This window comes from Camarhynchus parvulus, chromosome Z (assembly GCF_901933205.1).
Source record: "Camarhynchus parvulus chromosome Z, STF_HiC, whole genome shotgun sequence".
In the NCBI taxonomy this organism is placed as follows: domain Eukaryota; kingdom Metazoa; phylum Chordata; class Aves; order Passeriformes; family Thraupidae; genus Camarhynchus; species Camarhynchus parvulus.
The window spans coordinates 27611134-27637601 of NC_044601.1; the positions used below are offsets into that span (position 1 = coordinate 27611134).

A 26468-nucleotide genomic window follows, 5' to 3' on the forward strand; every position below is an offset into this window, starting at 1 on the left:
GGAAAAGAAAAAAGAAGGGGAGAGGAAAGAAGGTAAGTCAGAGGCATATCTTGCAGCTGGTTAGGGTGCAAAGGATTGCTTGCAGCAGTTAGTCCATCTGCTGCCTCCCACGCAGTGGGTCACTCAGTGCAAGCGACCATCACTTCTCGGGTTTTCCAAAATCTATCCCTGCCAAAATGGCTCTGCTCAGCACGGGTACGCATCTGGCAATGGAGTGTCAGGACAGGACAGTTCCAATGGAGTTGCAGGAGGGCCAGTGAAGAGCTACCCGGCCACTCACCCTGGCCTGGGGGTGCCCCTCTGCATCTCCCTATCATTTCCAGTGAAACAATGTCATCCTTCAACAACCACAGTCCACTCGTGTCCGTTGGGTGAAACTGCCTCATCACAACATCTAAGAACAGTGTTGCTGCCTGGGAAATAACAACAACAGCAACAACAACATTTATAACAATAACAATAATAATTTTTTAGTTGAGGCTGTTGTGATCAATATAATGCGATGAAAACTAGCAACTTACATTGTATTTATTTACCCCCGCAGCCCTTCATAAGCTTGCAGAGCTGTAAATAGAGACTATGCCTTCCCAGTAATTCTGGTTTCACGACATCATCAGTCAGGAAATGTGGGAAATCTGGCAGGAGAGTGCTGGTATAATATATTTTGCATGTTTTGAGCTGAAGGCTAGGTGGAGCCTCCAACCTTTATTAAGCAACTGGCAGCTGATAGTACAAAAATTCCAGATCTGCCTCTACAGTTTCCATCCCAGATCGGCCTCTATAGTTTTCACCCCTTCTGTTCAGCAGCCCCAAATAATATTTTTAGCCTTCTATTTTTAAGTGTAATTCTCCAGAAATAACAATGTAGTTTAAAATACACATTATATTATATTATATTATATTATATTATATTATATTATATTATATTATATTATATTATATTATATTATATTATATTACATTACATTACATTACATTACATTACATTACATTACATTACATTACATTACATTATGTATAATATTTCTGGTAAATATTGCTTGCCATCTTTAACCCTGCAGATACAGCAGTATATCACTCATATCTGTTTTGCATCATCTTAAATCATCTGCAGCTAATGTAATTAGTTTTTCCACCTTTAATCTAGGGTCAAGTGTTTAGTGATTTATCTAATAATCCCAAAAGTTAATATACTCGGTGCCTTCTAATCACATAGATTTATCCATTTGCATATATTTCTGGAACAAGATGTTTAAATTATGATCCTTTTCTTTTTAGGGGGCTATTTTTCAGGTTTAAACAACTCAGACCACAGGTAGTTACAGTTGCAACAAGAAATGGTAATCTTTGTTTAGTGTTTTTTTTAATAAAAGTCAGATGATATTGTATACATTACTGACAGAAAACATATCCTTTAACTGCACATGGTTTCCACGTGTAAACTGACTGTTTGGGGGTTTGATTTTTTTTTCCTGTGACTTTGAATTCTTGATACTCTGTCTTTTTTTTATGTCTGAATTTGGATTTGTACCTCTTTGCATACTCTATGTTTAATGTAAGAGAAGTATAATCTTCAGTTGCTTGAAAAATGAAATTGTGGTCACAAAAAAAATTATAAGCCACCTTCATTTGAGGGTGAGGCAGTTGAATGACTTCCCTGAATGAGAGAAAAGGGATGCTGCTCTGCAGAGGAAAATGGTTTGGACTGTACTGGCATGCCACAATGTATACATGAATTTTGTCATAATTTAGTGCAAAAAGGGAATTTATGCAACACTACACACTTCTTATGTATGTCACAGCAGCTTAAGTGGGGTTCCTGTGTGTCCTCCCAAAGAAGGTGGTGTTGCTGGAGATAGGATGGGGGTGTGATTGGAATAATTAGAGAATCATAAGCATTCCTCTTTGAAGTCAATAGAAACGGTTTGCTCTTAAGAAATCCATACAGGATGTTTCTTCTTTACATCACAGCCATCTGGAGACCTATAAAAAGATTAGAAAACAAGTATGACAATCTACAAGCCATTAGCAGGAATTTGCTAGGGAGCTAGAAGGAAAAAGTCAATGTCTTGTATCCCATAACTTCCAATAAGAAGGTATTTCTACAGTGACTTTGGAATAAGTTTTATACAATTATGTAAACTGGAAGAGAGTGGGCAGTGTTAACAGCTACTTTTGACAATCCAGGTGATGTTTTGGGCAGAATTTTCACAACTGTGCTTTTCTTAAACTTTCGACATGCTAGGCAACAGTCCAGATTTAGAAAAGTGCTTTACAACTGCTGAATATATTTTCATATTCAGAATAAGCAAAAAGTTAAACTCATTATGATGTTGAGGCTCTTGATGTCTCAGAGCTCGAAAATGTAATTGGTAATAGGACTAATGAACAGCTGGGTCATAACCACCACATTGCCTCCTTTGATGTGCTTAGGCTACAATGATTAATCAACAAAATATGTCAGGTCTATTGCAGTTACTTCCCAAGTTAGTGTGTAAGCGAGGCTGTGAAAAGAAAGCTTGGTGTTTTAGAGATATGCTTTGTCTCTTTGAAAAAACACCAATTTACATCAACATATCTTGCATTTAAATCTGGTGGTGTGACAACTGGTGACACGCATGCATTTAACATGTACATATGCATCTGTGTTAATATACACATATGTACATATGCACTTGTATGTAAGCATAGATGCACAGACACCCACACATACACAAGGATCACTTGTAATTTCATGCCTCTGACAGAAAGAGTTTAATGCATAAGCTCACAAACCTGTCCTGTGCAACACATGCGGATCACCAACAAAACTGCCCCTAGTTATTGCCGCAAAAAATATCTTTTGCCTATCTGCCAACTCAGAAAAACTCATATAAACTGATTAGAACTTTGTATAGTAATCAAGATGATCATGCGCCTCTGGTTGCTTCAGATGTCTGATTCAGTTGTCCCTGTTATGCCTGAACAATCCAAGAGATAATGAAGCAGCTCAGTAAGACATAACACAGCATCATAAAAATTCTAACCATTTTTGTGCCAGGTTCTGAATTTTCATCAAAGAACACTGCTCACAAGTACGTCTTATGTATCCCAGGTAAAAAAACACTGTTCCTTTTCCTGGTGGCAAAAAAAGAGTCTATACCAGGATATATAATACCTGTTTAAAACAGAAGTGCTTCGCTTCAAAGTCTTAGAATCTGAAAACACAAGTAAATTGGTAATGTCCCCGCAGAATTCAGATTTAGCAGTTAGTAGATTAGCAATGTCTGTGTGCTACTTCTTGGTGGCAGTATTAATTTTGAGCCATGTCTTACAAATGGAATTTTTCCCCCCATTTTCATGTTTCCATAATTGCAATAAAAATGGGCTTGTTGATACAGTTGTTGTTTTACAGTGTAACCACATACACCTGCATATATATTTTAACACAAACACAGACACATGCACCTAGACTGACACATATACGTATAGCTCCCCTGTGCACACACAAGGGAACATAAGCAACATAAGCTTTATCATACAAGCAAGCTCTGTAGCCGACATAGAGCATCAACAAGTTCAGTTTAACCCCATGAATTTAAAAAAATCGACCTAAAAAACAGCAATGTATGTAAGTGCAGGTTAATCTACAAACAAATGCATTTAAATGCTGTGCGACCTATAGACTGTGATTGTACTTGGACACATGTTTTATTTTGCAGCTTAGAAAAGTTGCAGCATGAATTTTAACCTCATATTCCTTTAAGAGTTGTGAGCAGTCTATAGTTCGTCTGTGATTAGTTTTTTTATATGTATCTTACGCTGAACATAGCACACAAGAGCTGTTGAAGTGCATTTATTAATTTCAATAGTAAACATGGTAGATCACAGTGAGAAGGTTCATTTTATCACATATACTCGAGAGACCTTTAATGTTTGCACTTGAAAAAATTCTATACAAATTATATTGTTAAATAATTCAAAGTACAATGTTCTTTTAGCGGGGGGCTGGGAGGGGAGGAGGAGGAGCTGAGAGACTTAAATCATAAAACTCTACATAACTCATCAAGACTTTTCTCTGTCGGTTCCATGAGTAACACCAGCATGCAGTTCTTTTCTCTTAGTACAAGGTCAATAAAAAGAAACGATAAATCAGCTTTTTTATTAAGGCATTTTGTCAGATGATGTATGGCCTTAGTAAATATTGCTGCAATGTTCACCTGTGTTGCATTCTAACACACACGCAGAAACACACACAGGCTGGGAGGGAGTAAGGGGTGGGAAGAAGGGCGGAGAGAGGTTATAGAAGCTACAGAAGACGATGAGCCTGCTGCTTACAGCTTCCTGCATAGACAGGCAGAAGAGAACGCCTTGCGCAACCGTCCCGCTGTAAATACCTGAACCACGATGGACGCCAAGCACGACAGAGATGCGGAGTAAAAATAAATGCACACCCCTTCTCTCCCCAAAGAAACTAACCAACAAAAAAAAAAACCAATAAATCCCTCATAGACACACAAGGACAGGGCAAATTGTCAATGTAATTACACATCGACTCATTGCGTAGCACAGCTCCCCTCCCGGCTTTCAAGCGCAAGGCCCCGCTCCCCGCCGCGGCATCCCTCGTCACCAGCGGGGGCTGTCCTAAGAGAAGGGCAGCAGCGCTCCCTGGGGTCGGACAGGCTGCTTACCGTCCCCGGGGAGAGTCTTCTCTCCCGGCCTCCGGATGTTAGAGCGGTCTGTGCTGCAGAGGAGGAGAAAGGTAACGGCGGCGAGCGGATCCCCCGCACCAGGGCGGCGGAGGCGGCGATGCTGGAGGCCAGACCAGACTCGGTCCCGGCGCCGGCCGCTGGTGGCTCATGCATATCAATAGCCATGTGTACTCTAAGTTTCTCATGACATCATCATTATCTTGGTCTCTCGCGGTCCAGGACCTCTGACCTTGCCGGGCTGGCCCGCATTTTGGCACTGAAAGCCCTCCAGTGATGGCCCTTATCTCCTTCTTTCAGACCGGGAGCAGCAGCAGCCGGCAAGACCGCCGTCTTCTTCTCCCCAGCTTTAGGAGCTCCGAGAAAGGGCGAATCTCCCTATTCTAAAATACACACGCAGGCAAGATATTTGCAATCAAGCTGCCACCATTTGGCAAAGAGCTCTATGCCGTGTACAATGTAAGGGGATCAGGAGCCGCATCCTCGAATCATCTTGTTACTTCCTACTGAAATGGATTTTCCCCACCTTCTTGTTCCTCCTTACACTGCGTTGGAAATTGCCGAAGGCTTTTCATCTTTATAGAGGCTAAGGTGCCTTTCATGGAAACGAAGCGATTCACAATGCAAATAGGGGCCTGCAAAGGAATGGATGGTCCTCTCTCTTAACGCAGTTTGACGCGACTTAATAGCTGGTTTTATTTTCTGGTATTAAGAGACGAATTGATGGCTACCCTTGCCGGAAATTACTGGCTGAAACAAAAAGTTCGCAATAAACTTTGGAGGCAAGGGGTCTTTCTGTAGCGGCACATACATAGAGAAATACTTACATAAAAGGATGACATTTTAAAGCAGCGCTAGTACTCATGGAGGAAACAATAGTTTTGCCAGAAAGAATGGACTGTAACAAGGACAAAAAAAAAAAGTTCTGAGGGAAGTGAGTTGTTATCTTTGGTTATCTAGCTGTATGAGTGTTTTGGTCTTCATAAAGCTAGATAACCGAAAGTGAAAACTCCTTCAAGATCATCGTACAGCGTGAGAAAATGAAAGACTGCTGCGAGAGAGTAAAAATCAAAAAGGGTCAGAAATCTTATTGAATGTAACATTTTTACAGCTAAAGGTGAGACTGGGGAAAGTTAAATGGCATACGTATTCCAAAATACAAAGCTGATGGTGCACTTATTCCAAAATATGAAGTTGTCTCATGGCACAGAATGGATATTCACCCGCTGCAGAGAGAACATGGTACTGATGGTAAACAATGTATGTGCAACTATTGCTGTTGAATAAATAAAGAGAAATCAAGAACAGTCAGTATTAAACCAGACTAAGAGGATTTTTTTTTTCTGTTAGAAACCGAATGCTGAGTTTCATTTTGCAAAGTAATTCATTGCAATGAAATGGCCTTAAAAATAAAGGTGGTAGTTGGTGATGAAGATGGTGGTGCTGATGATACAGAGCTGACTACCGAACTGAGGAAAAATAAAACCCAAATACAACCACAAAAAACAACAATCCAACCCCAAACCTGTCTGTGTGCATCTGAGACAAAGCATTGAGGTTCATTTCAAATCATGTGAAAGCAGGCTTTCAGAAAAAGTTTACACCGAAGTGCAGGCAAGCTTAATAATTTATATCTACTTAGAACTCGGCGGAGTTGAACAAAAACTGAGAAAAAAATAATGGCCGATTTTTATTCCTCTATTCAAAACGCGAGCATAGATGCTTCTCTGTTTCGAGAGGGTTTCCTTGAGGAAGCTACTGAAGCAGAAAGACATGAGACGAGATCGCCCTCCCCCCGTCAATGTGTGTAAAAATGTTCTATGCCTTGCTCTGCACCTAACATTGGAAATGAAAGTGACATTTACTCCAAAACCCACGTGTGCGCCTCCTCTCTTTTTGTTTAAGGATGATCAGGTCTATCCTGGAAACAGCTTTGGCATCCTATACCGAAATAGTTAGGACGTATACAGACCTGACAAAAACAGGGAGAGGAGGGGAGGGGAGGAGGTGGAGAAGCGGAGGGTCTGTCTTGCCTAATTGATTCCGTTAAACGACGTGCAGGAGATGTGAACGGCTGGGTGCTCCCATTCCCACGCTCGGGGCAAATGGCAGCGCCGTGCCCCGGCGGTCGGTGACAGACAGCCCGGCGGGGGCCGGGGCCGGGGCTGGGGGAGCCCACCGCCGACACCCGCGAGAGCATTTCCCACCCACTGCCATCCCAGAAATGCTGGACGAAGGGACGGGACTGCAGAACACGCCCGCTTCCCCTGCGCCGCACCCCGCCGCGCCCTCCGAGGGAGAAGGGTGGGACTTGCGCCCGGGCGGAACTTGCGCCCTTCTCCAGCGGAGGTCGCGAGGGGACGCGGGTTTTGGTCCCGATGGAGGAAGGGAAGGTCAGGGCAGATGTGTCGGGATGCAAACAGTCCTGTGTTTTTAACAAATATTATCTTTATAATTATGGCTGTTTAGGCACCTCTTGCAGTGAAACTGAGGGGGATTCATTGCTCAGGGTAACATATTTCCTTTGGACTTGACCTAAAAGTTTGTCCGGAGGCACGCTCGAATGTGATACTGAGTTAGTAACCAAACGTTCTCCACGGCAGATTAAAATAAGATCAGCGGTAAGGGAATGTGGGTCAGCGGTCTCCATCCGTCTGGGGCAAAACCTTTGCTCGCCACTCTTTATAATTATTTGATTTTATTTTGTTTTTTCGCTTCGTTGTCGAACTGCTTATAAAAAACATTGGTTTGGGGCTTATACTGGCAATATTTACCTTCACGCCACACATTGCACTGTGAGAAGGATGGAACAAGGATCCAGCTAGCGTGTTCTGGAAGCAGCAGGAGCACTGTGTAGCTAAACCAAAGAATTTTGCCTCAAAAGTTAGACCATCCTCTCTGTAGCTGTTAAAATAACTTTAGTTTCCGCCGGAGGGTCCTCCCCGTGGCCGTCGGCAGTGCCGGCCGGGACCCCGGCTAGGCTCTTTTGAGGTTAAACCTTTGTTTTGGCTGCTCTCCGTATGCTCAAAGTTTTACTGCTGCAGGTCCCGGTGAGGGGAGCTGTGTTTATTTACATCAAAACTGTGTTTGAGCCGCCGGGCTTTCACCGCAGAGTGCCCGCCTCTCATTTAACTGCTTGTCTAGGGGCGCTATTTACCTAGAGCCCTTGTCTACTACAATTAACATTTACATGACAAAGTGCGTGGTCTTGTTTCTTAACAAGCTTCAATTAAGGCGATAAACTGTTTTCTGGGGAAACCCCTTGTTTACTTAGGCATGAATGGGGTTAATTTACTTAATTTACTTAAGATGTTGCTTGCGTCTTGGTCTTCGTTGTAAATTTGTGAAAGAAAATATCAGAGAAAAACAGCAGCATTATAATCGCGTTTGCCATTGTAATCTTAAATTGGTTTGTATCTTAATAATGTCACGTGATTATTAATCAATAAAATATTATAATATTATTGGCTATTATTACTATTACTGCTCTTACTCCTCTTCTTCAGGAGCAGAGACCCATTTCTCTGCACCTTTTTCCTACACAGTAAACTTCTGACTTGGGGAAAGAGAGCATGTGGAAATGTGGTAGCAGGCCCTCAATTTTATGCTTTAACAGGCTCACGCAGCAAGTAACTAGGAAAGGTAATCCTTCCCTAGAATTATCGACCTGTTACATGTTGTTCCCTCAAAGCTTGTGTGGAAAAATAAGTCACTCTATCAACCAAAGAAAAAGTTTTATGTTATGGGAAATGAAACCAAACCCAAACCCAAAAAGCTGAACTATAAGTGGGCATTTCTCTCCAAGCCAGTTCTAGCACTGGAGGAGACTGGATCAAGTTTATTTAGCATACCAGTGCATTGTAAAACAGTTGGAATATAGTTGCAGGTTGTGTGAGTATGCATGTTAACTAGCAGGGATTGGGGCTTATTCTTTGTGAAAAGAGAACAGCATATTGCTGTGCAAGGCCAATATTAAAAAGGCAGCTGAATTTAACACCATCTGGAAGAAAAGATCCCTTGACGACTTTCTCACACCGTCAGACAAAACTGGTGTCTCTTGTTCTGTGTCCTTGTCTATGCAACCACACAATACTGAGTCATTATACTTTTGCTGAGAGAAAATTTGAGAACACATTATGGGTAACTGGTGAATGACCAAGTTTCATTATACCCGCTTAAGTCGATTGAAATCTACGTCTAGAGCTATGAATGGCAACATTGTTTTCCTCAACGGGGCTGTACTAAATGTCAGCACGGTGTAAAGAAAAACTTGAAGTCTGCAAATAACTTACCAGACCTCAATTATAATATTTTCCCACACTACAACTAATATCATTGGTAGTGCCTACAACGCATGAAATACAACAAATGAAGGCAGAAGAAAAAAAAATTAGTTCATTTACACGCTATTTCAGCCAGACAAACACTTTAATTTTCTTAAAATGACTTCAGCACATAGAGCTGGATAACAATTTCCTGAAAATTTCAAGCAACCAAACTGCTTCTTACGAAATTTAAAAAATAAATTGCGCAAACTAACGTATTTATTTTAACCCTCCAGTTTAGGACTGATAAAATATTAGTAGAGGTACTTTACAGTACACAGATCACTTTGTATGAGTCTAGCAGATGATTTCTTCTTTAATGTAAAGCAGAAATGGCACAAGCAAAGCAATGAGAAATGTATTTCTTCGGGTGCTGGAGGAAATCCACCAGGGCATCTCAGTGTTTACACAGGTACCAGAAGGACAGTTTTCAGTTCTCTCAATTTTTAACTACTACTTTTTTACCCTCACTTTATAATGGTTTCTAAGTGCTGTTCAAGTTAGTCCTCTGCTTAAGATCCATGCACAGTAAAGACTATGAACCGTCTCAAAGGCATGGTGAAGAGTTAGTTATGTGTGCCTTGTTAGAATGTGTTTTAAACCTAGGTGACCATGATTCTGTCTGCATTTCATAAAGCACAGCACAGTTCCTGGCATAAAAACTTGAAATGATGAGCAACTACCCTTGTGCTGAGTAACACATCTCTTCAGCAGCTCCACTTGCTGAATTTCTGAGCAGTTCCATTGCTGCAGCCCTGGACATCGGGAATGCTGGTGCATGGGGCAGGCAGAGGACTGGTGGGATAACTGGGCAGGTGTTGGTGCTAGATAAATTATTTTTTGACTTGCTCATGCAACCACTCATGAATGAGGAGCAGCTGGGGCCATCTGGATCGGGAGCAGAAGCAGGGCAACGCAGGCAGGTGATGGGGAGGTTTGAAGAGAAGCCAGTCCTTCACTAGTGCCCTGCCTGCTGAACAAAAGCTGGCACCTGTTGAAGGAGGGAGTTCCTTTCACCACCCAAAGTGTTGTTTGTATGAATGGATATATTCATGACCACACCTCTACTTTCCTGAACTTTCCACTAGTATGCAATAGCATAGGGCAGATTCATTATTTTTGTTTCAAATAAAATTGTTGTTGTGAAATATTTTGTTTTGTAGAGAAACCAAGGACACACTGCCTGTTAGCCAGATCCCTCCCTTCCCATCTGAATTAAAAACAGTTTTCTGACTTCTTTTGGCTAGAAGGAGAGGTATATGTGCATAGCTGTCCCACAGGGACACTATTTAAAAAGGTCATTAAAATTTTTAAAGCATACCCCACTTCAAGAGATTCCTCACCCTGGAGTAAGCATATTTATTACCCCTTACATCCTCCATTATTTTAATTTAGAAGAAAGAAAATGTCAGACTTTGACGATTAGATTTTCTATTAAACAGCAAGTGCATGTGGTAAATATTAAGGCATTTCTTATCGCTTTTTCTGGGAGTGGGAAAGGAGGAGAAAGAAGCCCTTTGACTGTGCTGTTGCTTGTCAATAGTGCCTCTTTTTTTCTTCCTGAAGCTCTCATTGGTGTATAAACATATAATTATAGACATACATTTGTGTATGTATACATATACATCCATAGTTTATGGTGTAGAGCTGGTGTGACCCTGCCAGGGTCAGAGTCTGACATGGATGAACTTGTGTCATCCACTTTGTGGAGATCAGGATTGAGTCTGACACCAAGCTGTGCAGACTTATTTTAGGTACGTATGCAGTAATGCAGTGGAAAGGGAATGTTCAGTCTGTGTCTTTAAATCTAATGCTCAAAAAACTATTTTCCCCATAATTCCGTGCAGCTAATGCTAATCCATGCTTGCGGAGGTGGGGAAGGGACAGGAGGGGACGGAAATTCCCCTCGCAAATGAAGAGGTTGCACTCGGTCCGCGGATTCCCTGCCAGGCCGCCCTTCCCTCCACGGCTCCCCAACTCGATCCTGAGGGTTCGAAGACCAAGCCACTGACTCAGATCTGCGGCGGCGTCGCCGATGAGCATCCCGAGCGTCCGCAGTCTCAGTCCAGCCGTGGGGACGCCGCGGTCCAGTCGCCGGGCTCCGTTCCCGCTCGACGACCGCTCTGATTGGAGTTTTCCAGGAGACCGGTGGCGGCGCGCATGGGATGGGGCGGGAAGCGGCGGACTGCGCCGATGCGTGCTCCATGCCTCTCTCTTCCTGCTCGTACCGAACCGGTACCCCCTCGCCCGGCCTCATTGCTCCTGCCCTCTCTCCGACCGCAGGGCTGCATTACCGCCATTAATTGCTGCAAGTGACCACCTCTAATTAGCTCTGCCCGCCGAGGAGCCGCCGCTGAAAGCAGCCGGAGCTCCCTTCCCCCGCGTTGCCGAGTAACTGAGGTATTATCGCGACTGACCCGCCGCGCCGGTGTGCTCCTCCGACAAGAGAGATTCGAAAAAAAATTAAAACCAAGTCCAGGTCTTAAGTAGTTACTAAAGCCAGTTAATGACATCGTGCATGGATATTTTAACTTGTTTTAAGTCACGGAAAAGATTAAGGAGAAATCATGCTATGCAGGTGTAATGATACCATCTTGGCTCCACAGCACTACCAGGTGCGGCTCAACCCACCTGCTCTGCATACGCCACTAAAAGGCTCCTTGGAGGCCCCTGCTGTCACCTCATACCCAAGGTGCTTTGCTGTTCATTTAAAAATCCATAACTGCCTCTGAAATTTCTGTGCCTGGCCTACACCATAAAAACACATTTTAAAGGTGGTTTGTGCTAGAATGGTAAACACTTATATTTAATGTATGGGATGCACTGAGTTAAGGGCAAAACCGATCTTTTTCCTTCAGGTGTAGATGCTTGGTTGCCATATTTCTCAGTTCCTTCAGCTCTTACTAAAATCTGAAGCACAGAATCATAGAATGTCCTAAGTTGGAAGGGACCCACAAGGATAATTTAAGTCCAGCTTTTGGAACTGGCCAGGACAGGCCCAAGATTAATAGTGATTGGGTATTCACTCCTCCTCAATGCTGATTATTCAAATATCTGTGCCAAAGTGTGATAAGAACCCAGATATTTTTGCTTAATTACTGTTATGGTTTTGATGGTACTGTGAGGTGGGTGAGCAGGGCTGCAGAAGGGAGCAAGATCAGCACACCAACATAATAAATAAAGGAAACTGCCAGTGCACAGGGAATTGTGATAAGGAATCTCCTTCTGCTTAGCATTTTGATCTCTAGTTTGTACCTCAGCATGGGAAAAGTAGTAGCCAGGTCAAAATGGACTTTGTAAGTAAATGAGTATGTGAGACAGTCAGCAGTTTGTCTTCTTTAGAGTCTTAAAATAGTTTGTTGGGAAAAATTAATATTCTGTGCTTTGGGTCAAAACTTGGTAAAACTGTCTGTGATTCAAATAGGAGCAGCATTTCACCTTTTGCAAAAGAACCTGTATAGTCTGAATGGGATCATTTTTCCTTCAGAATAAACTCTGTGTCAAATAAAAGGGGCATATAATAGTTATTTTAAAATTATTTTTTTAAAAATATGTCTCTATTAATAATAGCAGTTGACTGAAAGGGACATTACCATAAAAAATACTCCAGTATCATTGTCATGTAGAATACTATCTTTAAGAAACAAGATTTTAGGGTGTAATAAAATAATTATCATCAGAATAACAGTGCTGGTTTAATGTAATTGGAATCTAACCTACAATAACCTTGTATGAGAGAGAGCTGGAGTCAGTAACAGAAAACCTGCACAGAAAGGATGGTATTGCACATACACAGTTTCCTGTCATCTAATTCAGCAGCAGTTGTGGTAGAGCAGAAAAGGTAAAATTAGCTTTCTTTTTTAAATTAGCTCTCTCTCTCCCTCTCTCTCTCTCTCTCTCTCTAGATATATATATATATGAATTACTCTCTTTTGCTATTTTCTATCACAGAAAGCAATTGCTGCTGTATCATGTCAGAATTCACTCTAGGTGTGTCGGAAGGTACAGGACTTTGGAAAGTTGTTTCAAAATAGACCACTTCTCTATGGCAGTAATTAGTGTAAGCATACATTGTAGAGATTCTTCTTCAGCTGAGTACTTGGGATTTTATGTGTTACCAATATCTTACCAGTGGACATAAATATATTGCAGGAAACTTATGAATATTAAATTTATGTCTTCCTCTAAATTCCCATAATTCTCATATGGCTCTGCTCATATAACAGCTAAGCAGATCCTTTTTTATATACATGGACATTGGCATATACAAACTCATAACTTTGAATCTGGAAACCTACAATCTGTATCAGCATTTGCACCATCATGAAGTGAGTTTACTATGTTCCATTGTATCCATATGCTCTACCTCATTTGTCTCCAAAAGGTATTTTCCAGCTTAGTTAGTTCAGTGATTCTCTGATTCTGTGACTTCATGTGCTGAGGCAATATTCACAGTAAACACAATTCCATAATACAGATCCATAACACAGTTACCAGAAGTAAGTCACTTCTGTCCCTAGACTGTGAGTATTGACAGTATCAAAAACTTTCATTTTTCCCTGCATTGGTCTTTAGTCCCGATAATTAGTGAGATAGACTAAACTACAAAAAATCAAGCAACCATTTAATGATACTATCATTAAATTGACATTTCCCACAATAGTTGGAGAGAGACTCTAGGATGATATTATAAATTATATTTTAGTTTAATTTCTTCCAGTTTTGTAGGAAGAATACTTTATTTCCTATAGAATAATTTCATTCCTAGTCTGTGTGCAAATATTGTCTTTTGCTTAAAATAAAACTGAGAAGAGAAAGTTATTATTTGCTTTCATATTTTAAAAATTATTCATCATATACAGCTATGTAATATAACATTTTGCACAGCACTATATTATTAAGTTAATCTAATGCCCAGAGTCATTATGCACATTCCTGGATGTCCTTCTGATGTCTCTCCAGTCTGCTGGATTTGGAAGTGTGATTATGTAAATTTTTTACTGATAAATAGATTATTATAATTGTAGTTGAAATACCCCTGGAATTCATAAAACCATTGCATCTAAATAATATATTATGAATTACTTAATTTTTTATCAAGACTAATTCAAAATAAGTGCAGGGAAAAGCATACATTTATTTTTAAATAGCACCTTTTTTTGTGCCAGGTCAAAAGATGTTCCAGATATCAAAAATAAAAAAGAGTGAGAGAACGACGTTTCCTTCATTAGTTGTAAGGAGTCTGTTTTGGGTTAATAATATTACAACAATGGTGCCATTCTTACTGTACACTTGTTATCAATTATAATATATTTTGGCGAATATACAGAATTTCTATTAGAATGAGGACAAGAAGGGAAGAGTTAATATGGGTGAAAGGTGAGTGTATGTAACAGTAAGAGAAGAACAGCAGTTTTAAATTACACTGAGGAACAGAGAGGAGATGGCAAGATTTCAGTGGCTACAGATTTAACAGGAGTGTCAGAGATACATCAGTAATTGCAAAATTAAAACAATGGGTTATGCGTGTTTTCAAGTCAGTATTCAGTGCTAAATGTGGAAAGCCTCAATAAGCAGCCTGCTGGTTATTAGAAGCACTAGGCTGTCCATTTAGCTATATCTGCAAAAGAACTTTATTTTCAGTCTCATGCAAATTTTGATTCCAGACTGGGTTCTAATAACCCTGTAGAAATCATCACAGGCATAGTCAGATCTCAGGGTATACACAATAGCTTTTATTATCCCTTTTCAGAAAAGACCTTTATCTGGCCGCTGATGAAATACAGGAAATTGATCGCAGAAAACCTGCAGAGGCATACTTACTGTACCAGATATAGTAAGCTCCACTTGGTGCATTGGCATTTAGCCATTTTATGTAAATTTAGTGAGAAAATGACTCCTATACATGATTTAATATGCATCAGTAATAACTCATAATGTCCTCATGTGAGGAAAGAAATTAAAAATTCATTAGAAAACTAGACTAGTGACACTACATGGTTAAAACATTGCTAAAGCATATTTCAGTGTTTTGCTTACACTAGTGTTCTTATCATGGTGCCTCCATTTCATGGCAAAGAAGACAGAGGAGAAAACATTCAACTTAAAATGTCTGCTGGCACACATCACTGGATTTTTATGTCACTAAACAATGAAGGAGCATAGCCTTGAATACCAACTATTTAATTAGCACTTTTGCCAGCCATGCATAGAAAACAGCTCATTTACATGTGTCATGCTTACTGATTATTCCCATAAAAATCTACTGGTTTTTTCAAGTGTATGTCACATTCTAGTGTGACAACAAAAGAAAATCAAAACATCTATTATTTTTAAAAACCTTGAAATTCAGAAATCTGATTAAAATTTATAAAGTCTTTCTTTCTCTTGTAGGTATATTTTAGTTATTTAATTTATCCTTAAGTGTGGCATAAAAGACTGGACACAACTAATCATTAAGAACTTCAAAGGGTAACAGAAAACCTTTAACAGTCTGCAGTTTAATTAAAGGCTATTATTACAAGACTCTTGAACATACAGCTACATGTAATGACAAGTGGTCACTTCTAAATGCTGCATTTGAATGGTACCACTCCTGCTCTAAATGCTGCTGATAGACAATGCTGAAACATGTAAATTCTCCCAGGGAAAGACTCCATTTTGAGCATAAATGCGGTACATTTTTGAAATATTTCTCTGAAAGTATACCATTTTGAAGCATTTTGCTTAGAAATATTCACTTGTTTTGCTCTTGTCTCTCAACATCTGCAAAATGGATAGAGTATCATTGAAGAGATATACTAGTTCATAGAAATGAAAGTCAGCCATTTCATCACATTTTTCCTAGAAACATATAATATACAGAAACATTCCCTGGCTATACACACAAGAAACATAAGATAATATATATAACATAAAGGTTTAATTTCTCAGTGAAATTGAAAATGTCAATCCACTTGCAATTATCAAAAAATAAGCTTGTATATATTTTTATAAGTGTTTAATGAGCAATGTATATTCAAGTATCTGTAAGAATGTAGTCTATCAAATGAAGGCCTATCAAATAAAAAATATGCTGTACTGACTCCCAGCCATTGAGCCCAATCCTGTAAGGTCCCTGCTTTTCAGGCAATCTTTATTGTCTTATGGTGTCTTTTAAATTCAGCATCTCCTATAATTCGGAGCTGCTAAAACAGAGTCTTAGGTTCATGCTAGCATACATGAAATTGGTATTTCTCATGAATGGATACAATCTTCTGTATTTTCAGTTTTAAACTGTTCGGTTTTTAATGTTTTATCCCTGTAGCTTAGCTCCCTCAGATGAATCCCAGTTCTGTGTCTAACTTGCCACCAGTTACATAGTGTCAAAGACCACAGAACATTTGAATTCTCAATTACAAAATGATGAGTCAACCCAAAAACAAGCTAAAGAACATGCAATTTTAATGTTCTAATAATTAAAAATAATAATATTCCCCCTCTCAAAAAAAACCCAAATAATTACAGACACTTTAGTAATTTTAAGAAAGTTTGTTATTTAGGTCTATGAATACTGAATTTAAATCTCAACATTTTTATTAATTAATAATTTGCAGAGGGCAAAGGAAACAACTCAGGTTACTGTATTTTGAGATGCTATGAAAACTTGTAGGAAAAGTAAAAGAATTATCATAATCAAGACAGGTTATCAGTATTTTCTGGAAACCTAGATGTAAGATTTAACAAGTAAAAAAAAGGCAATTAATATGTGAGTGGGGAAAAAAAATCTGAAACACAAATAAATATTCACCAGATACAGACACTGAGTAATTGAAAGAGACCAAAGGATGGAAAGAACAAGTTACAAGGATAAAATGTGATTTAAAAAAATACAAACACAAAAGAAGAAATAGCAGCAATCCCTCATATGCAGTGTATTTTAAAACATCCTGTTGGGACCCCATAATTTTGGCATAAGAATATTAGACTACCTAGAATACAACTTGCCATTAAAAAAAGATGTATAATAAGTCAAACGGAGAAGATGCAGAGAAAAAAATGGAAAAAGCTATAAAAATAACAGAATGGAGGCATTGCTTCAAAAGAAAAGATTATGAGAAGTGACTAAGCTAACTGATGATCAAGGGAAATATGTGTGGGTGTTCGGATAAGGAATAATTTCAGCAGCCAAAAGCTTGCATTGTGTTGGTCATTTTTTGTATACACCCAGAGTTTTCTTTAAGGTTAACCAAAAGTTGGCCAATAAAACACAAAACACCATGTAACATTAGGGCCATGCTGATGTGATCAACTGTGTACCTAGGAAAGGTAATTAAGAATGTAAGCACAGGAGATCATTGTCTGAGTATCTAAAAAACTCCTAGTGAGGAGGTGGATGGTGGGTTAGATTGAAAGAAAATAATGTTGACTCCATAGACTGATCCATTTAAATCCAGAGTAAAGAATACTCCAGAGAACTTATTGCAGGTTACAGTCCTGAGTTCTTGAGAGGATTGACTAGATCAGCTCTTAGATCTTATTTTCATCTCTAAATTTTTATATTAGATAGTTTTGATTTAGATTTGATTCCAGGTGATGTTTTCACCTGAGGCTGAACATTTCAAATTGAAATCGAAAACATTTCAAATAAAATGTTTTCTAAAGATAAATGTGGATAGCTTGTCTGCATGCTCATTTTGAGAAACGCATATAATAGACACCTACTGTGATAGTGTTTGCTGGCCAGACACCATCACTGGAGTAATAGGAATACAAATATTATCTTGAAATATAAATTTTAAAAATCAGAAATTAAAAGGTGTTGAAGATCCCAAAGGTCTAATTATATTGGATATTGTCACATTATTCCCATTTATTCGACACTCCATAGATATCTACTGCCTTTGTCTTTTTTTTCACAGTTTCTGGTAACACAGTGTATGAATTAGTCCTTTCTGTGAGTGCATGAAATACAAATACAGCATATCGTGTATTATTATATTGTGGTCTATAGTAACATGTTTACAAATACAATGGTCAAAAAAGGTATCTTTAAATTTTTGTGGTCTGGCAGTTTGCACTGTCTTTTAAAGATGCTTGCATCTTTCTACTGAAGTCAATGAATGATGTTGGTAGTATTGCAAAATCAAGGCCTCTTTATGAATGTCTGTAGAACGTTAAAATTACTGAGTGTCAAATATTTATAGTATTTGAGTAGACACTGACAGAATACCAGGCCAGGTTACTTTCAGAGAGATCTGTCCTGGTTTCATCCTTAACTTTCAGTTTTAGCACAGCAGGAATGTTCATCTGCCTTGTTCAATAAGAAGAATATAATCCAGCCCACCAAATTCAAGCACTTTGACAGTATGCTGTGAGAGCTGATTTGGTGTCTCTGAGTTGTTCTCTATGTCTTACTGGCACCATCACTGCTGTGCATCATTTACAGTTATACATATATACATATATCTATCTGTCTATATTTATATACACATGTACATAGACTTTATGCAATATAGATTATATTTTATGTACAATATAGAATCAACTACCTAGAGAGAATTTATTCCAGTGTAGAACTTTTTTGGTCATTGTTTGCCAAATTAGAGAGAAAAAAAAAAGACCTTTCAAAAATTGTAGAAGGCATAGGGCCTGCAAGGCCTCCCTGGCAGTCAGCACCCTAAGATAGGAAATGCCTAGTCATGATGACTGAACCTTAGAAGCTCTTTTTTTCTTTGGAAAGGGCTTATCCCTCTGTAAGCCTATAGGTCACTTTCCTTTCGACCCCTACTATTGGACAATTTCTAAAACTCCTATATCCTATAAAAACCCCTACTTTTGCCCAGTTGGGCAGAAAAGCTGTCCCTGAGAACCTCTGGGCAGAAGATTCAATAAAGACACCCCTGTGGAACCTCACACAGCACTTCTCCTCTCTCTCCCTGCATCTGCCTAAGGCACTTAGCGAGCTAAAGAGCTGAAATCACAAAATGAGCTGATAGTCATGAAAGAGCTGGTATCACCTAAGCTTGCTAAGGTAGCCTGTGCCTGGGAGCTGCTTGGGAACTTGGACAGGCTATGCTGAACAGGACTGCGCTATGAGGGACCCTGTGGTAGCCCACTGAGGATACCCTGAAACCCGGCTGAGGCCACATTAAAAATAACAGAAATTATATGTTTTTTAAAAAGGAAATAGGAGTGGGAAAAAAGAGCTATCAATGCTTAATCACAGTATCACAGTATCAGAGAATATTCTGAATTGTAAGGGAATCCATTTTAACTTTTTTTTTCCCTTATAATTTCCAACAGTACCTAGGCATGACAAAGTCAGTGGGTTGTCTTACACTTTTTCTCATACAGTCTTTTTTGCTCAAATATTGCCTTGACATTTCATGATGCCAACTATATCTTGGTGTGTATTATATGTCACAAAGGGTTGGTGAAAGTGTGGGCACAGCCTTCACACGATCTGTCTCTTGCAGTTTCTCCACATTCCATTTCTTGTTTTCCCCCTCAGATATTCTGTGCTTGCTATCTTTTCCTCCATACCAGTGCAGAAGATGATTTTTCTGTCAGAATTAAACACAGAGAGCATAGCTGCTGGTCTTGGGATGAGATCTTTGCTGTCCTTTAGGGTAAGTAAGTGAGAAGATGATCTTTTTGTAGTGAGGGCATCAGTGTTAGAAATCACCCTTTAAAAACCAGGATATTGTCTGACCTATTGACTTTAGCTGTCCCCAGCGATGGTTAATAGAATTAATTTGTATTTGCTGTGATTTAAAATGAGAAGAGAATGAAATTATTTATTTTCTCCCCTCAGGTTTGCCAGTCTTGTTTTACCAATCACAGTAACAACAACAAAACAACAACATAACAGTAACAACAACAAAATTAATAATAACAATTATTATTATTATCATTATTATTATTGTTATTATTATTTCATGCATTTTTTCAGTATTTAAATGAGGATTAAGGTTGGAAAGTCTGTTTTCTAAAGCCAACCTAACAAATATGGTAGGGGATTGTGGAAGTAAGACTGTCAAAAAAGAAGCCCCACATATATTATGTACATCCAGTTTCTCTGGTTGTTTCACTCTACCAAACAGCAGGAAAGGCTATAAAGGGTATGTACTTAAAGAGGAAAAAATGTGCAGTGATGGGTAAAATGAGAGGCTCTTCAGTAAGTCAGAATGTAAAGCATTGCAAAGCTAAGAATAAACTTTATACAGCAATTGAGGATATCTGTACAGTAACTTACAATAAGAAGTTTTATTATAATCTTGCCATGAAGACTCATTCTACAATGCATTTGTGAAATTTATTTTTCCCAATCTAAGTTAAAGTTCCAGATAAATTTGTACTTAATATACAATGGATTTGTATAGAAACGGATTATCACAACAAAGTTTGTAGAGTTTTGGAACTGCTGTACCAAAATCCTAAGGTCTGAAACTTACTAAGTAAAGAAAAAGTTTACTTTGAGTAAATTTAACAAAATAACATGATTTGTGGTTTTGCTACATGATTTCTCTTCTAGCTACGTATAAAATCTGTGTATAGCTTAGTTATAAGCCTTTCTGTACAGAAAATTTGGGGCAGATTATAGATGGGTAAATTACATTTTAGTCAATATTTCACAAAACAAACAATTAAGTCTTCCTCACAAAGGCAAAAAACCTATTGAAGGAAATAACATTAAATTTCTTTTAATCAGTTAAGAATACTGGAAGAATTCTTTTTAAAGAATTCTTCTAACATATTTTTAAATTTTGAATGTTAATTGCCATTTAAAATATTCCATAAAATGTAAATTTCAAGTAGTAATGAAATAAAGTATAACATTATGGAGATTCTAATATATCAAAATGTGATCTGTTGATCTTAACTTATAAATCAGGATTTAAAAAAACCCTTTTCCTATCTTTATTTGCAAAGATATTGGAAGTAATACAGCATCCTTACAAAATGCTTGCCATGTGTATATGTGTATATCAGGAATTATATGTGTAGTCTCAAATGTTTACATTAATGTAAAAAATGTATAGGTGTACATAGATGGAGAGAAGGCACTTCATATATAAAATTCTTCATAAATGTTTATTAATAATAATATAAGGTACACCTCATTGTGAAGCTCACTATTTGGAGGCTTTTATTATTTTTTTAAGCAGGTTAATCTCTCAACTCTGTAACTGTCTTTCAGAAGACCTTGAGAGATAACCTTCCTCCAAAATTATGTGTCTTTTTAAAAGTAATTTTCATACATTAAGAAAGCTTGAGGGAATTATTGTTCTTTCAAAATATTTTTCTTTTTAATTTGAAATTCTTCATGAAAGACCTAAATGTACATATTTTCACTGGGAAATTCGTAATTTGCCATCCTCTTCAGTCAATAATAGGCACAGCTGAGCTGCTACTGCAGTTATCTAACTTGGAGTTTATTTATACATGTATAATTAAGGAATATTCAGCATTGTTTATGAATAACCGTTAAACATCTGCTATATTATTTTGCCAAAATGAGTCTTCTGTTCGGACATGGCCTCAAAGAACATACATGCTCAAGAGCATATTCAGCACTGCTTGGGAACCAGTTTGGATCTTGGTCTGATTTTATGTTTTATCATTCTGAGTACTGGCAACTGCATTTTTTTCCATGTTAGCTGCACATTTAGGTGACAACTCTCTTTTCAGTGAAGATAGGTTAGGTAGATCAACTGAAGTTCTCAAAACTTTCATGCTTTGGCCAGGTTAATTCCTGCCCTGCCCTTCTCTCCTCAGGACCAAGCAAAGATACAATCCTGCAAAAACCAAAGTGCCTTCTGTGATATGCTGATTTGAATTTTAATAGAAGCTGAGAATGCTCAGCATCTTGTAGTAGACACTCAGCAGCTGAAAGACCATAATTTCCCTTCTCAAATGCAGAGGAAAGAACAATAAAATATCTCAAGACAGAGTCAATGTGCCCTCAAGGAAATTTCTTTTCTGACCCAAATCTAGCAATCAGTGAAATGTCATGTAGGATATCAGGAATTTCTGACAGAACAACCCACAGATAAAACTGGACTGTTCCTTTCTGAGCTTTAATGCCAGTCTCCACAAAACCAGAACAGATCAGGAAAACGGTAAGTGAGAGCTCTTTAGTTGACTGCCATCAGTGGAGCTGGGGTATGCTTCCACTTTCCATCTGACAATCTCAGTCTTCCGATGGAGCACCTAGAAGAAATTAATATGAGTATAATTAAATACTGGGCAATCAGTCAGCTCTGTTACTGGGTGGTCAAATCTCCCATCAGTGTGGGAGAGCTTAGATGGTGCATTCCTTATGTAGACAGAAAGTGGGGATTATTTTACAGCTGAGTCAAGTTTAAAATTCCTTATCTTTTCTTGGTGCTGAAGCCTTTATCCTAAACACTGCACAGAGATAAAAACTATTTTTGTATACTGGACTATACCCTTTCCCTAGAAGGACACACTCTTAAGTTTTAGTTTACTAGATGCAATATTAAAATAACCAAAGAATTCTACTTTGCATTTGTGATTATTATTATTATTATACACAAATCCAGCATGTCAAAAAAATGGGCCTGGACATATATGAAAAGTCAAGGTTTGTATTGATTTGCTCTTTGTAAATATTGTTGTAGTTTACTAGTGAGCAATGAAGTGTCTTTTCTTTCTCCTAACCGTGAGATGTACTGTGTGAGTATCTAAACTCTTGCAATACTGATAATAAAACAGTCAAGCGCAGAACCTAAATGCTGAGCTGCATGATATCAGATCAGATATCCTGGATATGCGCTGTACATGCTTCTATACTGCCTTTTACTGAAGGACTCTTCCTTTCACTGGGGACAAACACTGTGTTTTTGCTGAATGAGGTCAGAAGAGATGAACATAAGAACAGAAGTGCTTGAGAACACATCTGGAGAGGGAAAAAAAACTACTATTGATAAGTTTCATGTTTGCTGAAGTGTTTTGATATTACTCAGAGAAAAAAAAAGAAAAAAAACGAAAATGTTTGGTCTTACTGTTATCAAAACACATCTCTCTGCATTCTAATATTCTTTCATGGCATCAAAGGTGAGATTAGTTCTCTGCTGTCTAATCAAGTTCTAGACATGTTGTTGTAGTTGCATGGCTAAAAGTGCCTCCCTCTATACCTAACAATCTTTCATACAAAGGAAAATAACAGCACTGCAAGACTTTTAAGGAAACATGGTGAAATATTTGCATATGGGAACACCTGATATTACAATCGATTTTAAAATGCCAAAATAAGAAATAATAGGGAAATTACTTCTATTATTAAATTCTAGAATGTAGATAATTTTGACCATTGCATTTGTGTTCTATCAACACAAACACTTATTTCTCACAAAGAAAAGAATGAGAAATAGATTTAAACGAAAAAAAGAAATCAAAAATAATTGAAAATTACAAAAATTAAAATTATAATTGAGCATGCTAGTTAACATAACTAGTTTAAACTAGGTATAATATAATAAATACTAAATCCAAGTAAAAATATCTTTGTTGAGGTAATACATGGCATGTGACTTTAAATTCTTTGCGTAGATGTATTCTTGCCTAAGTTAATCAGAAAGCTAAGCATCAATTTCCCTTTTTCTAACAGTTCCCTCACTTATATTTCCATTTCAAACATTGCTTTTATTAATTTGGAAAATAGAATTAAGTCAAGACTGGTGACTAGGTGACTAGTGTAGATAAAATAAAGCTGAGTAATAAAGAGCAAGATTCTATTATGACAATGAGCAATTTAAGCAAAGCTATTGATTCCCCTGCTCAGAAATTTGGCAGATTCTCAGCCTAAACAAATCAAGAGCTAAGAAAGATTGCACCTTTCTTTAAAAAGTGATTTTAATCATGGCAGTCACCATAAAGTTTGGCAATATTTTCTGGTAATTCACGTGAGTAAAAATTGAGCTAAAGCCAGGATTTCTAGATTCCCACCTATTATTCTATACAGACTGTAGTGCAGACACAAATTTCTGCATTAGTTTTAATGAATTTGTTTTACATCCCTCTATTGGCAACATTTGATTCTCCCTGCACAGCACTTTGGTACAATTAGCAGAGTCCCTACACTTTTTGATTGCAACTCTGAAATTGTTGTGGCTATTAAATGTGGCCATTTTAATTCATTAAAAAAGCTTGTTCTGAACTTGAGCCTAAATTATAAAAAAGAAAACAACTATCTTTAAGAAAACAAAAGCAAGCAAACTAACAAACAAAAAATGCCCCCTTACGAAACCCAAATACCAAACACCATGACCACAAAATAAATCCTGCTTACTTGCTTGATGCTTATTGAGTTAATAAAGTGAAAAATATTGTCAGAAACATGCTCATGTAAGACTACAGTGTCTAAAGTAAGGAGGGGAATTATTTTTCCAGTTGAAGTGCAACATTTTGCAAAGTTTTCTTCCATGTTTGGCATAAAGGCAATTTAAAATTATAGATGTTCCAGTTCAGGAGTAAATAAAAGGGTTTAAAAATTTATTGCTGCTGAATGTATTTGTGTCAAAGATTAATTTCCAAATTAATCTTTCGAACCAGTGGTTTAGGTATTCTAATATTACTTCCACACTTCAATTCAATATGTGGAAAATAAAAGGTTCATTGTTACACAACAGTTATTTTTCTACCTTTCACAAGTATCAACAGATTTTACAATTTAATCTCAAAAATGAAGCTACAAAGTACCAAAATCAGCATATATATATATATAATTTACTATTTTTAAACAAGAATAAAAATAGTGTTTTAAAAAAGGTGGTATTTTTGAATAGTTAACAGAAAAATACTGCAACATACAATATGAAAATAAATGCCAGTGAATATGGTATTGTCAATGTGTCAGTGGTATAACAGTTGTTTGAACTGAAAAGTATTTAGGGACCTTTTAAGAATGTAAACTATACCTCTAAAATAATAACAATTGAAATGAAATACTTGATAATTGCATTTCTTTTTTTTTTTTTTTTTTACTAAGCATGAAATGTGTGGAAGAGAATAGGGCAAAAATCTCCACACAGATAATTGATATGAGTTTCTTTTTTCTGCTTCTCAATCCACTTATAATCTGATTGCTTTTCCCTATGTACCTGGAAAGTAGTCAAAAGCCAAAGACAATGCATACTCTTCAGTGTACACTTCTAGAAGCTCATTCAAAGCCTCCAATTTTGAATTAAAATGTCATTTATTTTTTGATTTTCACAAAGAATTTTTCACTCATTTTGGGTCAGATTGTGACATGGATTTTTAATTAGAATTTTCCACTGACTCTAATAGTAGTTTCTGCTAAAAAAATCACTTGCCTGGTGGGCATCACTGTGAGATTCCTACAGAAGAAAAACCTGATGTCTCATAAAAATTGGATACTGATAGAGAGGTAGCTGTATGAAAGTTGGAAAATGAAAGAAAAATTGATACCAAATAGAAGTTGATACTCAGAAGTTAAAGGTGATATTTTGGCTGTTGGGTCTTCTTTAGGCCATAAGGGAAAAACTAGTATTTTTTTAATTCTTCAGCCAGAGAAAGGCCTCAAAGACAGAACATTGACCCTAATCTCGTTGTTTACTTTAGCATATGTTCTAAGTAACTTTTTCTTAAGTAAACTGACTGGGAATTATACACCCAGAGTTGCTCTAAATTCAGCATTCTGCCCAGGGACACTGCTGATGAATATGTCAGACTGCCACTGACTTAACTAAGCCTACTTTAGGCCTAAACATTCTAAAAATCACAGCCTAAACATTTCCCTACTGATAGTGTTTCATGCAGACGACCTGTTTCAGATATCCTGACTTTCATGGTATGATACTATGCGTGCATGGAGCTTAATTGAGGTTAAAAGGCCAAATTCTAGTCTCATCTGTACAAGGGGTACATCTTCAGTAAAGCTATTAAGGTCAAAGGAGTTACTTTAGATTTACAACAGCGTAAGTAAAACCTTATAGGGCATATTCACATAAGAATTTCTATGCTTGTAATGGTTACATGCTTGAGCACCTAAGTTTTCTCTTAAAGATAAAAATTGTGGGTTTTATGTCTAATATTACATGCCTATTTAATTTACATATTCCTGTAAGTTAGTGGTTTATAATTCATATGTAAATGAAAACACTTTAAAAGAATCTGTCTTCGAATCTGAGGAGATAGTATGTGCATAGATAGAGGAATAAAAGTATTAACTTTTTTCCCCAGGTTAGGAATGACAGTCCATTTCTTCTCATGGAGGTCTTAGACTCAGTCCTGTAGTATATTTGATAGCATCCTTTGTTAAAAATGGTTTTACCTTTGGCAGATGTGGCCCTAAGTGTGTGGAGGCTGTGACATTCATGGCATAATACATGACCGCCTATAAAACAGAGGATGCATCTTTCCGATTCCCTCAAAATAAAGCGAGGGAATCACACTGACTTCCTAAGGATATGTGCCTCCTCCAGAAGAA

General features: G+C 37.8%; 1 long non-coding RNA gene across 2 annotated transcripts in view; it reads left to right on the plus strand.

Annotated features, from left to right (window-relative positions):
• Positions 1-26468, plus strand: part of LOC115915105 — a 43817-nt gene that overhangs the window by 1785 nt on the left and 15564 nt on the right. Inside the window, exon 1 of one of the 2 annotated variants that reach the window (XR_004061482.1) lies at positions 5625-19623. The exons of the other annotated variant lie outside the window; for it this stretch is intronic. This is a non-coding gene — a long non-coding RNA (uncharacterized LOC115915105). Of the gene's footprint in view, positions 1-5624; positions 19624-26468 lie in introns of those variants that run through there. 2 annotated transcript variants of the gene reach the window in all.